The sequence below is a fragment of the Ranitomeya variabilis genome, chromosome 3 (genome assembly GCF_051348905.1).
Source record: "Ranitomeya variabilis isolate aRanVar5 chromosome 3, aRanVar5.hap1, whole genome shotgun sequence".
Classification (NCBI taxonomy): domain Eukaryota; kingdom Metazoa; phylum Chordata; class Amphibia; order Anura; family Dendrobatidae; genus Ranitomeya; species Ranitomeya variabilis.
The window spans coordinates 644,713,137-644,729,479 of NC_135234.1; positions in this window are offsets into that span (position 1 = coordinate 644,713,137).

Consider the following 16,343-nt stretch of genomic DNA (forward strand, 5'->3'; position numbering starts at 1 on the left):
TAAACAGGTATATATTACATTCCCTGAGCCTGATAGGTGGGGAATGAAGATGAAATATATGTAGATAATAGGAGAATGAACACATATCCCATATAAACAGGTGTATATTATATTCCCTGAGCCTGATAGGTGGGGAATGAACATGAAATATATGTAGATAATAGAGGAATGAACACATATCCCATATAAACAGGTGTATATTATATTCCCTGTGCCTGATAGGTGGGGAATGAACATGAAATATATGTAGAGAATAGGGGAATGAACACATATCCCATATAAACAGGTGTATATTAGGGTTGAGCGACTTTCATTTTTTTAAGATCGAGTCTGGTTTTGTGAAACCCGATTTAGTCCAGAGTCGAGTCGAGTGAAGTCGGCCGATTATCGCTAAAAGTCGGGGATCGACCGAAACACGAAACCCAATGCAAGTCAATGGGGAAGCATAGCCGGCAGTGAGTGGAGGCCAGGAAAACACCTACAGTGCACATTTTACTGCCAAAAACATCCATTCTTGTTTTCTGAAGCTTGTCAATCTTAATTAACTTTATAATAATAGTTGGGCACTGGAAATTGGGGGTCATTTGGCAAAAGTTGTGGGGGTAGGGCTGGTTCAAGGTTTTAGTGGGCCCAGGAAACATGGACTACGTCATGGCGGTGGAGCAGGGAGAGGTAAGTATTTCAACGTTGCAAGTGCTGTGATCCTGAGCAAGCAGGGGGTGCCCACTCGTTCGCATTGGCACTGGCACAGGGCCCCTCAAAGTACGGCGGTGTGTTTGCATGGCGGGGGCGCCTCCCACCAGCAGCGACACTTTTGCGTACTCTGAGTGGCCCTGTGCCAGTGACGTCGCCAACGAGTATGCCCCCCCACCTGATGAAGGAACCTGCACTTTCATCTGCACCTTCCTCTCTGTCCCTGTGTAAGGTGGTATAATATGCGGGAAGGGGAACCTTACTTTCAGCAGGGTCAGATTCTGGCTGTGTAGAGTACAAGGGGAATGTAGTGGTCTAGGTCAATGTACCAGCAGACTCATCTAGCAGTGGCTGGGCAATGGGCAGGATGATGAGGAAACAGATATAGGGCCAAAGAATAAAGTAGGCTAAATGCAGATCAAAATTGGTAACAGGACTAAACAGGCGGCATTGCTTTGTTCAGTGGAGTAGCAAACCCAAGAGCAGCAGACACTGTTTCAAGGGCCTAACCACACTAGTAGGCCAAATGCAGTTTAATATCTGATAGTATAGGCCGAAAGCCAGAATGTGGAAGCTCAGCTTTGTTCAGTTGAGGACAACACCAGGGAGGGGCAGACACCGTTAGTAGGCCCTAACCACCATTTTGTTTTTTAAAAAACACTTAATGAGAGCCAGAAGGTTGAAGCTCAGCTTTATTCAGTTGAGGGCAACACCAGGGAGGGGCAGACACCGTTAGTAGGCCCTAAACACCATTTTGTTTTTTAAAAAACACTTAATGAGAGCCAGAAGGTTGAAGCTCAGCTTTATTCAGTTGAGGGCAACACCAGGCAGGGGCAGACACCGTTAGTAGGCCGGAACCACCATTTTGTTTTTTAAAAAACACTTAATGAGAGCCAGAAGGTTGAAGCTCAGCTTTATTCAGTTGAGGGCAACACCAGGCAGGGGCAGACACCGTTAGTAGGCCGGAACCAGCAATGTGTTTAAAAACAGCAGTTAATCAGAGCCGGAAGGTAGAAGCTCAGCTTTATTCAGTTGAGGGCAACACCAGGGAGGGGCAGAAGCCGTTAGTAGGCCCTAACCACCATTTTGTTTTTTAAAAAACACTTAATGAGAGCCAGAAGGTTGAAGCTCAGCTTTATTCAGTTGAGGGCAACACCAGGCAGGGGCAGACACCGTTAGTAGGCCGGAACCAGCAATGTGTTTAAAAACAGCAGTTAATCAGAGCCGGAAGGTAGAAGCTCAGCTTTATTCAGTTGAGGGCAACACCAGGGAGGGGCAGAAGCCGTTAGTAGGCCCTAACCACCATTTTGTTTTTTAAAAAACACTTAATGACAGCCAGAAGGTTGAAGCTCAGCTTTATTCAGTTGAGGGCAACACCAGGCAGGGGCAGACACCGTTAGTAGGCCGGAACCACCATTTTGTTTTTTAAAAAACACTTAATGAGAGCCAGAAGGTTGAAGCTCAGCTTTATTCAGTTGAGGGCAACACCAGGCAGGGGCAGACACCGTTAGTAGGCCGGAACCAGCAATGTGTTTAAAAACAGCAGTTAATCAGAGCCGGAAGGTAGAAGCTCAGCTTTATTCAGTTGAGGGCAACACCAGGGAGGGGCAGAAGCCGTTAGTAGGCCCTAACCACCATTTTGTTTTTTAAAAAACACTTAATGAGAGCCAGAAGGTTGAAGCTCAGCTTTATTCAGTTGAGGGCAACACCAGGCAGGGGCAGACACCGTTAGTAGGCCGGAACCAGCAATGTGTTTAAAAACAGCAGTTAATCAGAGCCGGAAGGTAGAAGCTCAGCTTTATTCAGTTGAGGGCAACACCAGGCAGGGGCAGACACCGTTAGTAGGCCGGAACCAGCAATGTGTTTAAAAACAGCAGTTAATCAGAGCCGGAAGGTAGAAGCTCAGCTTTATTCAGTTGAGGGCAACACCAGGGAGGGGCAGAAGCCGTTAGTAGGCCCTAACCACCATTTTGTTTTTTAAAAAATACTTAATGAGAGCCAGAAGGTTGAAGCTCAGCTTTATTCAGTTGAGGGCAACACCAGGCAGGGGCAGACACCGTTAGTAGGCCGGAACCAGCAATGTGTTTAAAAACAGCAGTTAATCAGAGCCGGAAGGTAGAAGCTCAGCTTTATTCAGTTGAGGGCAACACCAGGGAGGGGCAGAAGCCGTTAGTAGGCCCTAACCACCATTTTGTTTTTTAAAAAACACTTAATGACAGCCAGAAGGTTGAAGCTCAGCTTTATTCAGTTGAGGACAACACCAGGCAGGGGCAGACACCGTTAGTAGGCCGGAACCAGCAATGTGTTTAAAAACAGCAGTTAATCAGAGCCGGAAGGTAGAAGCTCAGCTTTATTCAGTTGAGGGCAACACCAGGCAGGGGCAGACACCGTTAGTAGGCCGGAACCAGCAATGTGTTTAAAAACAGCAGTTAATCAGAGCCGGAAGGTAGAAGCTCAGCTTTATTCAGTTGAGGGCAACACCAGGGAGGGGCAGAAGCCGTTAGTAGGCCCTAACCACCATTTTGTTTTTTAAAAAACACTTAATGACAGCCAGAAGGTTGAAGCTCAGCTTTATTCAGTTGAGGGCAACACCAGGCAGGGGCAGACACCGTTAGTAGGCCGGAACCAGCAATGTGTTTAAAAACAGCAGTTAATCAGAGCCGGAAGGTAGAAGCTCAGCTTTATTCAGTTGAGGGCAACACCAGGGAGGGGCAGAAGCCGTTAGTAGGCCCTAACCACCATTTTGTTTTTTAAAAAACACTTAATGAGAGCCAGAAGGTTGAAGCTCAGCTTTATTCAGTTGAGGGCAACACCAGGCAGGGGCAGACACCGTTAGTAGGCCGGAACCAGCAATGTGTTTAAAAACAGCAGTTAATCAGAGCCGGAAGGTAGAAGCTCAGCTTTATTCAGTTGAGGGCAACACCAGGGAGGGGCAGAAGCCGTTAGTAGGCCCTAACCACCATTTTGTTTTTTAAAAAACACTTAATGACAGCCAGAAGGTTGAAGCTCAGCTTTATTCAGTTGAGGGCAACACCAGGCAGGGGCAGACACCGTTAGTAGGCCGGAACCACCATTTTGTTTTTTAAAAAACACTTAATGAGAGCCAGAAGGTTGAAGCTCAGCTTTATTCAGTTGAGGGCAACACCAGGCAGGGGCAGACACCGTTAGTAGGCCGGAACCAGCAATGTGTTTAAAAACAGCAGTTAATCAGAGCCGGAAGGTAGAAGCTCAGCTTTATTCAGTTGAGGGCAACACCAGGGAGGGGCAGAAGCCGTTAGTAGGCCCTAACCACCATTTTGTTTTTTAAAAAACACTTAATGAGAGCCAGAAGGTTGAAGCTCAGCTTTATTCAGTTGAGGGCAACACCAGGCAGGGGCAGACACCGTTAGTAGGCCGGAACCAGCAATGTGTTTAAAAACAGCAGTTAATCAGAGCCGGAAGGTAGAAGCTCAGCTTTATTCAGTTGAGGGCAACACCAGGCAGGGGCAGACACCGTTAGTAGGCCGGAACCAGCAATGTGTTTAAAAACAGCAGTTAATCAGAGCCGGAAGGTAGAAGCTCAGCTTTATTCAGTTGAGGGCAACACCAGGGAGGGGCAGAAGCCGTTAGTAGGCCCTAACCACCATTTTGTTTTTTAAAAAACACTTAATGAGAGCCAGAAGGTTGAAGCTCAGCTTTATTCAGTTGAGGGCAACACCAGGCAGGGGCAGACACCGTTAGTAGGCCGGAACCAGCAATGTGTTTAAAAACAGCAGTTAATCAGAGCCGGAAGGTAGAAGCTCAGCTTTATTCAGTTGAGGGCAACACCAGGGAGGGGCAGAAGCCGTTAGTAGGCCCTAACCACCATTTTGTTTTTTAAAAAACACTTAATGAGAGCCAGAAGGTTGAAGCTCAGCTTTATTCAGTTGAGGGCAACACCAGGCAGGGGCAGACACCGTTAGTAGGCCGGAACCAGCAATGTGTTTAAAAACAGCAGTTAATCAGAGCCGGAAGGTAGAAGCTCAGCTTTATTCAGTTGAGGGCAACACCAGGGAGGGGCAGAAGCCGTTAGTAGGCCCTAACCACCATTTTGTTTTTTAAAAAACACTTAATGACAGCCAGAAGGTTGAAGCTCAGCTTTATTCAGTTGAGGACAACTTGAATTAGGGAATGCATACAGACTTAGCAGGCTGTCCCCTGCGTGGACCATGCATCCAATACATTAACCCATTGAGCCACAAAGGACACGTAACCTTCCGTGGCCATGCCTACAGGTCTATGTGTCTGTTGTCAGGTGTACCTTTGTCAGTGTAGGCCTATTGGAAGGAGGGACCGCAGACAGGCTTCGAAGGCCTAACACAATAAAATGGGCTGGCTGTAGGCACTTTAAAATTGGTTCCAGGGGTACACGGGCAGCAGTGGTCTGGTCAGTGGAGGCCTAGTGGAAGGAGGGACCGCAGACAGGCTTCGAAGGCCTAACACAATAAAATGGGCTGGCTGTAGGCACTTTAAAATTGGTTCCAGGGGTACACGGGCAGCAGTGGTCTGGTCAGTGGAGGCCTAGTGGAAGGAGGGACCGCAGACAGGCTTCGAAGGCCTAACACAATAAAATGGGCTGGCTGTAGGCACTTTAAAATTGGTTCCAGGGGTACACGGGCAGCAGTGGTCTGGTCAGTGGAGGCCTAGTGGAAGGAGGGACCGCAGACAGGCTTCGAAGGCCTAAAATAACAAACAATAGGCTCATGGCAGTTTTACAGCGGTTACATGGATACACGGGCAGGCAGCTTGGTGGTGAGTGGAGGAGTATTTAAAGTAGGGACCGCAGACAGGCTATCAAAGGCCTAAAATAACAAACAATAGGCTCATGGCAGTTTTACAGCGGTTACATGGATACACGGGCAGGCAGCTTGGTGGTGAGTGGAGGAGTATTTAAAGTAGGGACCGCAGACAGGCTATCAAAGGCCTAAAATAACAAACAATAGGCTCATGGCAGTTTTACAGCGGTTACATGGATACACGGGCAGGCAGCTGGTGGTGAGTGGAGGAGTATTTAAAGTAGGGACCGCAGACAGGCTATCAAAGGCCTAAAATAACAAACAATAGGCTCATGGCAGTTTTACAGCGGTTACATGGATACACGGGCAGGCAGCTGGTGATGAGTGGAGGAGTATTTAAAGTAGGGACCGCAGACAGGCTATCAAAGGCCTAAAATAACAAACAATAGGCTCATGGCAGTTTTACAGCGGTTACATGGATACACGGGCAGGCAGCTTGGTGGTGAGTGGAGGAGTATTTAAAGTAGGGACCGCAGACAGGCTATCAAAGGCCTAAAATAACAAACAATAGGCTCATGGCAGTTTTACAGCGGTTACATGGATACACGGGCAGGCAGCTGGTGATGAGTGGAGGAGTATTTAAAGTAGGGACCGCAGACAGGCTATCAAAGGCCTAAAATAACAAACAATAGGCTCATGGCAGTTTTACAGCGGTTACATGGATACACAGGCAGCTTGGTGGTGAGTGGAGGAGTATTTAAAGTAGGGACCGCAGACAGGCTATCAAAGGCCTAAAATAACAAACAATAGGCTCATGGCAGTTTTACAGCGGTTACATGGATACACGGGCAGGCAGCTGGTGATGAGTGGAGGAGTATTTAAAGTAGGGACCGCAGACAGGCTATCAAAGGCCTAAAATAACAAACAATAGGCTCATGGCAGTTTTACAGCGGTTACATGGATACACGGGCAGGCAGCTGGTGATGAGTGGAGGAGTATTTAAAGTAGGGACCGCAGACAGGCTATCAAAGGCCTAAAATAACAAACAATAGGCTTATGGCAGTTTTACAGCGGTTACATGGATACACGGGCAGGCAGCTTGGTGGTCAGTGGAGGAGTATTTAAAGTAGGGACCGCAGACAGGCTATCAAAGGCCTAAAATAACAAACAATAGGCTCATGGCAGTTTTACAGCGGTTACATGGATACACAGGCAGCTTGGTGGTGAGTGGAGGAGTATTTAAAGTAGGGACCGCAGACAGGCTATCAAAGGCCTAAAATAACAAACAATAGGCTCATGGCAGCTTTACAGCGGTTACATGGATACACAGGCAGCTTGGTGGTGAGTGGAGGAGTAGTGCAAGGAGTGTCTGTCCCAGTACTCCCAAAATATAAATAGATGTTAATGTCTCGCAAAACAACCAAAACAAAAAAAAAGGTGGCATACTTAGGTACAGGGGTGGGCTCATCTACTGAGTTTCTGACATAGTAATTTGGCAGTAACTATTTAATGGTGCCAATATAGGACACAGACACAGACTACTTTAAGTTGCATCATAGATGTCTACAAATTTGTATTGTCAGTGCCAGACATTGAATGATGTCAGCGAATAGACTAAAGATTGGTGGAGCTGTGCGACATAATTTTGCACGTGGTAGAGCACATTTTGAGCTGGGGTAGGGGGGAACTCTCTTGAGGCCGGCGGGACCGCCCCAGGGCCCCTCATGTTACAACGGTGTGTCTGACGTTGGGTGCGCACCGCCACCGCCAGAGACACTACATTGTACTATGAGGGACCCAGTAGCAATGCCGTCAACCAAAAGCGAGCACACCCACCTCTTCAGACAAACAGCAGTCTCACGGGTGCTTGCGCCAAGTCGCGATACCATGGCCCCGTGTGGGGAGTTTTGCCATTTAGGGAGGTGTAAACATGTCGTATGCTGTACAATCAGCTGCAGCAAATTAGACATTAGAAAAGTAATTCACAGGCAAGAGCTTTTCATAGGAAAGCTAGGTGTCGGCCGGGCAAGGTGGGGCAAAAGATTTCGAAATCCAGTTGTGGTTCATTTTAATGAATGTTAGATCGTCAACATTTTGGGTAGCCAGACGAGTCCTTTTTTCGGTTAATATTGAACCTGCAGCACTGAATACTCTTTCTGATAGGACACTTGCTGCCGGGCAAGCAAGCTCCTGCAATGCATATTCTGCCAATTCTGGCCAGGTGTCTAATTTGGAGGCCCAGTAATCAAATGGGAATGACGGTTGAGGGAGAACATCGATAAGGGATGAAAAATAGTTAGTAACCATACTGGACAAATGTTGTCTCCTGTCACTTTCAATTGATGCAGCAGTACCTGTCCTGTCTGCGGTCATAGCAAAATCACTCCACAACCTGGTCAGAAAACCCCTCTGTCCAACGCCACTTCTGATGTGTGCACCCCTAACACTCCTAGTCTGCTGCCCCCTGGAGCTCGTGTGAGAACGATCACGTGCGCTGTGTGCTGGGAATGCCTGAAGCAAACGGTCAACAAGAGTTGATTGTTTGGTTGCTAATATTAGTTCCAAGTTCTCATGTGGCATAATATTTTGCAATTTGCCTTTATAGCGTGGATCAAGGAGGCAGGCCAACCAGTAATCGTCATCGTTCATCATTTTCGTAATGCGTGTGTCCCTTTTTAGGATACGTAAGGCATAATCCGCCATGTGGGCCAAAGTTCCAGTTGTCAAATCTCCGGTTGTGATTGGTTGAGGGGCAGTTGCAGGCAAATCTACGTCACTTGTGTCCCTCAAAAAACCAGAACCCGGCCGTGACACGCAACCAATTTCCTGTGCCCCCGGGAAAGGTTCGGCATTAAAAATATACTCATCCCCATCATCCTCCTCGTCCTCCACCTCCTCTTCGCCCGCTACCTCGTCCTGTACACTGCCCTGACCAGACAATGACTGACTGTCATCAAGGCTTTCCTCTTCCTCTGGTGCAGACGCCTGCTCCTTTATGTGCGTCAAACTTTGCATCAGCAGACGCATTAGGGGGATGCTCATGCTTATTACGGCGTTGTCTGCACTAACCAGCCGTGTGCATTCCTCAAAACACTGAAGGACTTGACACATGTCTTGTATCTTAGACCACTGCACACCTGACAACTCCATGTCTGCCATCCTACTGCCTGCCCGTGTATCCTCCCACAAATAAATAACAGCACGCCTCTGTTCGCACAGTCTCTGAAGCATGTGCAGTGTTGAGTTCCACCTTGTTGCAACGTCTATGATGAGGCGATGCTGGGGAAGGTTCAAAGACCGCTGATATGTCTGCATACGGCTGGCGTGTACAGGCGAACGTCGGATATGTGAGCAAAGTGCACGCACTTTGAGGAGCAGGTCGGAGAACCCAGGATAAGTTTTCAATAAGCACTGCACCACCAGGTTTAAGGTGTGAGCCAGGCAAGGAATGTGTTTCAGTTGGGAAAGGGAGATGGCAGCCATGAAATTCCTTCCGTTATCACTCACTACCTTGCCTGCCTCAAGATCTACTGTGCCCAGCCACGACTGCGTTTCTTGTTGCAAGAACTCGGACAGAACTTCCGCGGTGTGTCTGTTGTCGCCCAAACACTTCATAGCCAATACAGCCTGCTGACGCTTGGCAGTAGCTGGCCCATAATGGGACAACTGGTGTGCAACAGTGTCATCTGCCGATGGAGTGGTTGGCAGACTGCGTTCTGTGGAAGAGCTGTAGCTTCTGCAGGAGGACGAGGAGGAGGAGGAGGAGGGGGTGCGAACGCCTACAGCCAACTGTTTCCTAGACCGTGGGCTAGGCACAACTGTCCCTAAATTGATGTCGCCTGTGGACCCTGCATCCACCACATTCACCCAGTGTGCCGTGATGGACACATAACGTCCCTGGCCATGCCTACTGGTCCATGCATCTGTAGTCAGGTGCACCTTTGTACTCACAGATTGCCTGAGTGCATGGACGATGCGCTGTTTAACATGCTGGTGCAGGGCTGGGATGGCTTTTCTGGAAAAAAAGTGTCGACTGGGTAGCTCGTATCGTGGTTCAGCGTACTCCATCAGGGCTTTGAAAGCTTCGCTTTCAACTAACCGGTAGGGCATCATCTCTAACGAGATTAGTCTAGCTATGTGGGCGTTAAAACCCTGTGTACGCGGATGCGAGGATAAGTACTTCCTTTTTCTAACCAGAGTCTCATGTAGGGTGAGCTGGACTGGAGAGCTGGAGATCGTGTAACTTTCGGGTGTGCCGGTGTACATGGCAGACTGAGAGACGGTTGGAGACGGTATTGTTTCCGCCGGTGCCCTGGATGCAATATTTCCTCCTACAAAACTGGTGGTTCCCTGACCCTGACTGCTTTTGGCTGGCAAAGAAACCTGCACAGATACTGCCGGTGGTGCGGAAAATGGTGGCCTTACAGTGACGGAAGGGATGTTGCGTTGCTGACTAGCTTCATTGGCCGAGGGTGCTACAACCTTAAGGGACGTTTGGTAGTTAGTCCAGGCTTGAAAATGCATGGTGGTTAAGTGTCTATGCATGCAACTAGTATTTAGACTTTTCAGATTCTGACCTCTGCTTAAGCTAGTTGAACATTTTTGACAGATGACTTTGCGCTGATCAGTTGGATGTTGTTTAAAAAAATGCCAGACTGCACTCTTCCTAGACTCGGATCCCTTTTCAGGGATTGCAGACTGAGCTTTAACCGGATGGCCACGCTGTCCTCCAACAGGTTTTGGCTTTGACACGCGTTTTGGGCCAGATACGGGCCCGGCAGATGGAACCTGTTGCGATGTTGATGCCTGCTGCGGCCCCTCCTCCACCTCCGCTTCTGAACTACTGCCGCCTGCACCCTGTTCCCCCAATGGCTGCCAATCGGGGTCAATAACTGGGTCATCTATTACCTCCTCTTCGAGCTCGTGTGCAACTTCGTCTGTGTCACTGTGTCGGTCGGTGGTATAGCGTTCGTGGCGGGGCAACATAGTCTCATCAGGGTCTGATTGTGGATCTGTACCCTGAGAGGGCAATGTGGTGGTCTGAGTCAAAGGAGCAGCATAGTACTCTGGCTGTGGCTGTGCATCAGTGCACTCCATGTCAGAATCTACTTGTAATGGGCATGGCCTGTTAAATGTTTCACTTTCTAAGCCAGGGACGGTATGTGTAAAGAGCTCCATGGAGTGACCCGTTGTGTCGCCTGCTGCATCCTTCTCTCTTGTTGTAGTTTTTGATGAGGAGGACAAGGAAGCGACTTGTCCCTGACCGTGAACATCCACAAGCGACGCGCTGCTTTTACATTTACCAGTTTCGGAAGAGGAGGCAAAAGAGCTAGAGGCTGAGTCTGCAATGTAAGCCAAAACTTGCTGTTGCTGCTCCGCCTTTAAAAGCGGTTTTCCTACTCCCAGAAAAGAGAGCGTTCGAGGCCTTGTGTAGCCTGACGACGAAACTGGCTCCACAGCTCCAGACTTAGGTGGAATATTTTTATCCCCACGACCACCTGATGCTCCACTACCACTACCATCATTACCAGCTGACAATGAACGCCCACGACGACCTCTTGCACCAGACTTCCTCATTGTTTTAAAATCTTAACCAAAGTAACTTTATTTGTTGCTGTCAAACAACTTACACGGTGAGCTATAACTTCAGTATGATTTCAATATCCCTTAACAGGTTGGTGAGACCACAAGGAAAATCAGGCACAATGTTACACACTCTGTTTTCTGTGGCACAAAATCACAGAGATGACACACACGCAGGACTGTCACTCAAGCACTAATGTCAATATTAATCTCCCACCTAATTTATTTATTTATTTTTCTCAGGGAGACTTTAGAAACCAAATAATATTAAAAAAAAAAAAAAAAAAAAGGCTTCCTATGGCCCACAATTAGAGAGAGAGAGGTGGCACACCCAGGAGTCAAGACTGGCGCACAAGCTGAAAGGGCAATATTACTCTCCCACTGTTTTTTTAAGTTTTTTTTTTTTTTTTTTCAGGGAGACTTTAGAAACCAAATAATATTAAAAAAACCAAAAAAATAAATAGCCTTTCTATGGCCCACTGAATGAGAGAGAGAGGTGGCACACCCAGGAGTCAAGACTGGCACACAAGCTGAAAGGGCAATATTACTCTCCCACTGTTTTTTTATGTATTTTTTGTTTTTTAAGGGAGACTTTAGAAACCCAATAATATTTAAAAAAAAAAAAAAAAAGGCTTTCTATGGCCCACTGAATGAGAGAGAGAGGTGGCACACCCAGGAGTCAAGACTGGCACACAAGCTGAAAGGGCAATATTACTCTCCCACTGTTTTTTTATGTATTTTTTGTTTTTTAAGGGAGACTTTAGAAACCAAATAATATTAAAAAAACCAAAAAAATAAATAGCCTTTCTATGGCCCACTGAATGAGAGAGAGAGGTGGCACACCCAGGAGTCAAGACTGGCACACAAGCTGAAAGGGCAATATTACTCTCCCACTGTTTTTTTATGTATTTTTTGTTTTTTAAGGGAGACTTTAGAAACCAAATAATATTAAAAAAAAAACAAAAAAAAAAAGGCTTCCTATGGCCCACAATTAGAGAGAGAGAGGTGGCACACCCAGGAGTCAAGACTGGCGCACAAGCTGAAAGGGCAATATTACTCTCCCACTGTTTTTTTATGTTTTTTTTTTTTTTCAGGGAGACTTTAGAAACCAAATACCGTATATACTCGAGTATAAGCCGACCCGAGTATAAGCCGACCCCCCTAATTTTGCCACAAAAAACTGGGAAAACTTATTGACTCGAGTATAAGCCTAGGGTGGAAAATGCAGCAGCTACCGGTGAATTTCAAAAATAAAAATAGATGCTCCATACCGTTCATTATGGCCCCATAGCTGTGCCATATAGTGCTCTGCACCGTTCATAATTGCCCCATAGCTGTGCCATATAGTGCTCTGCACCATTATTGCCCCATAGCTGTGCCATACAGTGCTCTGCACCATTATTGCCCCATAGCTGTGCCATATAGTGCTCTGCACCGTCCATTATTGCCCCATAGCTGTGCCATACAGTGCTCTGCACCATTATTGCCCCATAGCTGTGCCATATAGTGCTCTGCACCATTATTGTCCCATAGCTGTGCCATATAATGCTCTGCACCATTATTGCCCCATAGCTGTGCCATATAGTGCTCTGCACCATTCATTATTGCCCCATAGCTGTGCCATATAGTGCTCTGCACCATTATTGCCCCATAGCTGTGCCATACAGTGCTCTGCACCATTATTGCCCCATAGCTGTGCCATATAGTGCTCTGCACCGTCCATTATTGCCCCATAGCTGTGCCATAGTGCTCTGCACCATTATTGCCCCATAGCTGTGCCATATAGTGCTCTGCACCATTATTGCCCCATAGCTGTGCCATACAGTGCTCTGCACCATTATTGCCCCATAGCTGTGCCATACAGTGCTCTGCACCGTCCATTATTGCCCCATAGCTGTGCCATACAGTGCTCTGCACCATTATTGCCCCATAGCTGTGCCATACAGTGCTCTACACCATTATTGCCCCATAGCTGTGCCATACAGTGCTCTGCACCGTCCATTATTGCCCCATAGCTGTGCCATACAGTGCTCTGCACCATTATTGCCCCATAGCTGTGCCATACAGTGCTCTGCACCATTATTGCCCCATAGCTGTGCCATATAGTGCTCTGCACCGTCCATTATTGCCTCATAGCTGTGCCATATAGTGCTCTGCACCATTATTGCCCCATAGCTGTGCTGCTGCTGCAATAAAAATAATAAAACACATACTCACCTCTCTTGCTTGCAGCTCCTCGGCGCCATCTTCCCGGCGTCTCTCCGCACTGACTGATCAGGCAGAGGGCGGCGCGCACACTATATGCGTCATCGCGCCCTCTGACCTGAACAGTCAGTGTGGAGAGAGAGAGACGCCGGGAAGATGGAGACAGCGCCCGGCGTGTGGAACGAGGATAGGTGAATATGCGATATTTACCTGCTCCCGGCGTCCCTGGCTCCTTCTCCCGGACAGCTGGTCTCCGGGTGCCGCAGCCTCTTCCTCTGTCAGCGGTCACCGGCACCGCTGATTAGAGAAATGAATTATGCGGCTCCGCCCCTATGGGAGGTGGAGCCGCCTATTCATTTCTCTAATGAGCGGTCCCACGTGACCGCTGTACAGGGGAAGAGCTGCTGCACCCGGAGACCGTGGGACGGGCAGGGGGAGCGCCAGGATCGCCGGGACTAGGTAAGTATGCCTCAGCGCTCTCTCCCCCTCACCCGCCGACCCCACCGCCGACCGTGACTCGAGTATAAGCCGAGGGGGCACTTTCAGCCCAAAAATTTGGGCTGAAAATCTCGGCTTATACTCGAGTATATACGGTAATATTAAAAAAACCAAAAAAATAAATAGCCTTTCTATGGCCCACTGAATGAGAGAGAGAGGTGGCACACCCAGGAGTCAAGACTGGCACACAAGCTGAAAGGGCAATATTACTCTCCCACTGTTTTTTTTATGTATTTTTTGTTTTTTAAGGGAGACTTTAGAAACCAAATAATATTAAAAAAACCAAAAAAATAAATAGCCTTTCTATGGCCCACTGAATGAGAGAGAGAGGTGGCACACCCAGGAGTCAAGACTGGCACACAAGCTGAAAGGGCAATATTACTCTCCCACTGTTTTTTTATGTATTTTTTATTTTTTAAGGGAGACTTTAGAAACCAAATAATATTAAAAAAAAAACAAAAAAAAAAAGGCTTCCTATGGCCCACAATTAGAGAGAGAGAGGTGGCACACCCAGGAGTCAAGACTGGCGCACAAGCTGAAAGGGCAATATTACTCTCCCACTGTTTTTTTAAGTTTTTTTTTTTTTTCAGGGAGACTTTAGAAACCAAATAATATTAAAAAAACCAAAAAAATAAATAGCCTTTCTATGGCCCACTGAATGAGAGAGAGAGGTGGCACACCCAGGAGTCAAGACTGGCACACAAGCTGAAAGGGCAATATTACTCTCCCACTGTTTTTTTATGTATTTTTTGTTTTTTAAGGGAGACTTTAGAAACCAAATAATATAAAAAAAAAAACAAACAAAAAAAGGCTTTCTATGGCCCACAATTAGAGAGAGAGAGGTGGCACACCCAGGAGTCAAGACTGGCGCACAAGCTGAAAGGGCAATATTACTCTCCCACTGTTTTTTTAAGTTTTTTTTTTTTTTTTTTTCAGGGAGACTTTAGAAACCAAATAATATTAAAAAAACCAAAAAAATAAATAGCCTTTCTATGGCCCACTGAATGAGAGAGAGAGGTGGCACACCCAGGAGTCAAGACTGGCACACAAGCTGAAAGGGCAATATTACTCTCCCACTGTTTTTTTATGTATTTTTTGTTTTTTAAGGGAGACTTTAGAAACCAAATAATATTTAAAAAAAAACAAAAAAAAAAAGGCTTTCTATGGCCCACAATTTGAGAGAGAGAGGTGGCACACCCAGGAGTCAAGACTGGCGCACAAGCTGAAAGGGCAATATTACTCTCCCACTGTTTTTTTAAGTTTTTTTTTTTTTATTTTCAGGGAGACTTTAGAAACCAAATAATATTAAAAAAACCAAAAAAATAAATAGCCTTTCTATGGCCCACTGAATGAGAGAGAGAGGTGGCACACCCAGGAGTCAAGACTGGCACACAAGCTGAAAGGGCAATATTACTCTCCCACTGTTTTTTTATGTATTTTTTGTTTTTTAAGGGAGACTTTAGAAACCCAATAATATTTAAAAAAAAAAAAAAAAAAAAGGCTTTCTATGGCCCACAATTAGAGAGAGAGGTGGCACACCCAGGAGTCAAGACTGGCACACAAGCTGAAAGGGCAATATTACTCTCCCACTGTTTTTTTATTTATTTTTTTTTTTTTTCAGGGAGACTTTAGAAACCAAACAATAAGAAAAAAAATAAATAAATAAATAGGCTTTCTATAGCCCACTGAATAAGAGATAGCACACACAGCAGTGGCACACAAGCCCTGACTGAGGCCAATATTTTTCTACCACTGATTGATGTAGTGTTTTTGTGTTGAGGTAGAATTTAGAACACAAATCACGGAAAAAATAAATAGGCTTTCTATGGCCCACTCAGTGAGAGATGGCACACACAGGGATGGCACTGTAGCAGAAATGCCAATCTTAATCTCCCACAAAAAAAAAAAAAAAACAGGGACTGTCCTACAATTACTATCTCCCTGCAGTAATCTAAGCCAGGTATGGCAGGCAGCAATAGGAGTGGACTGATGCACAAATTAAATAAAAAGTGTGGACAAACAAAAAAGATAGCTGTGCAGAAAGGAACAAGAGGATATGTGCTTTGAAAAAAGCAGTTGGTTTCCACAGTGGCGTACACACAGCAATACAGCTATCACGGAGCCTTCTAGGGCAGCCCAATGAGCTACAGCGCTGAGGAAAAAAAAAAAAAAATTGCTTCCACTGTTCCTGCACACCGAAGGTGGTGTTGGACAGTGGAAATCGCTACAGCACAAGCGGTTTGGTGGTTAGTGGACCCTGCCTAACGCTCTCCCTGCTTCTGACGAAGCGGCAGCAACCTCTCCCTAAGCTCAGATCAGCAGCAGTAAGATGGCGGTCGGCGGGAACGCCCCTTTATAGCCCCTGTGACGCCGCAGACAGCAAGCCAATCACTGCAATGCCCTTCTCTAAGATGGTGGGGACCAGGATCTATGTCATCACGCTGCCCACACTCTGCGTTCACCTTCATTGGCTGAGAAATGGCGCTTTTCGCGTCATTGAAACGCGACTTTGGCGCGAAAGTCGCGTACCGCATGGCCGACAAGCACAGGGGTCGGATCGGGTTTCATGAGACGCCGACTTAGCCAAAAGTCGGCGACTTTTGAAAATGA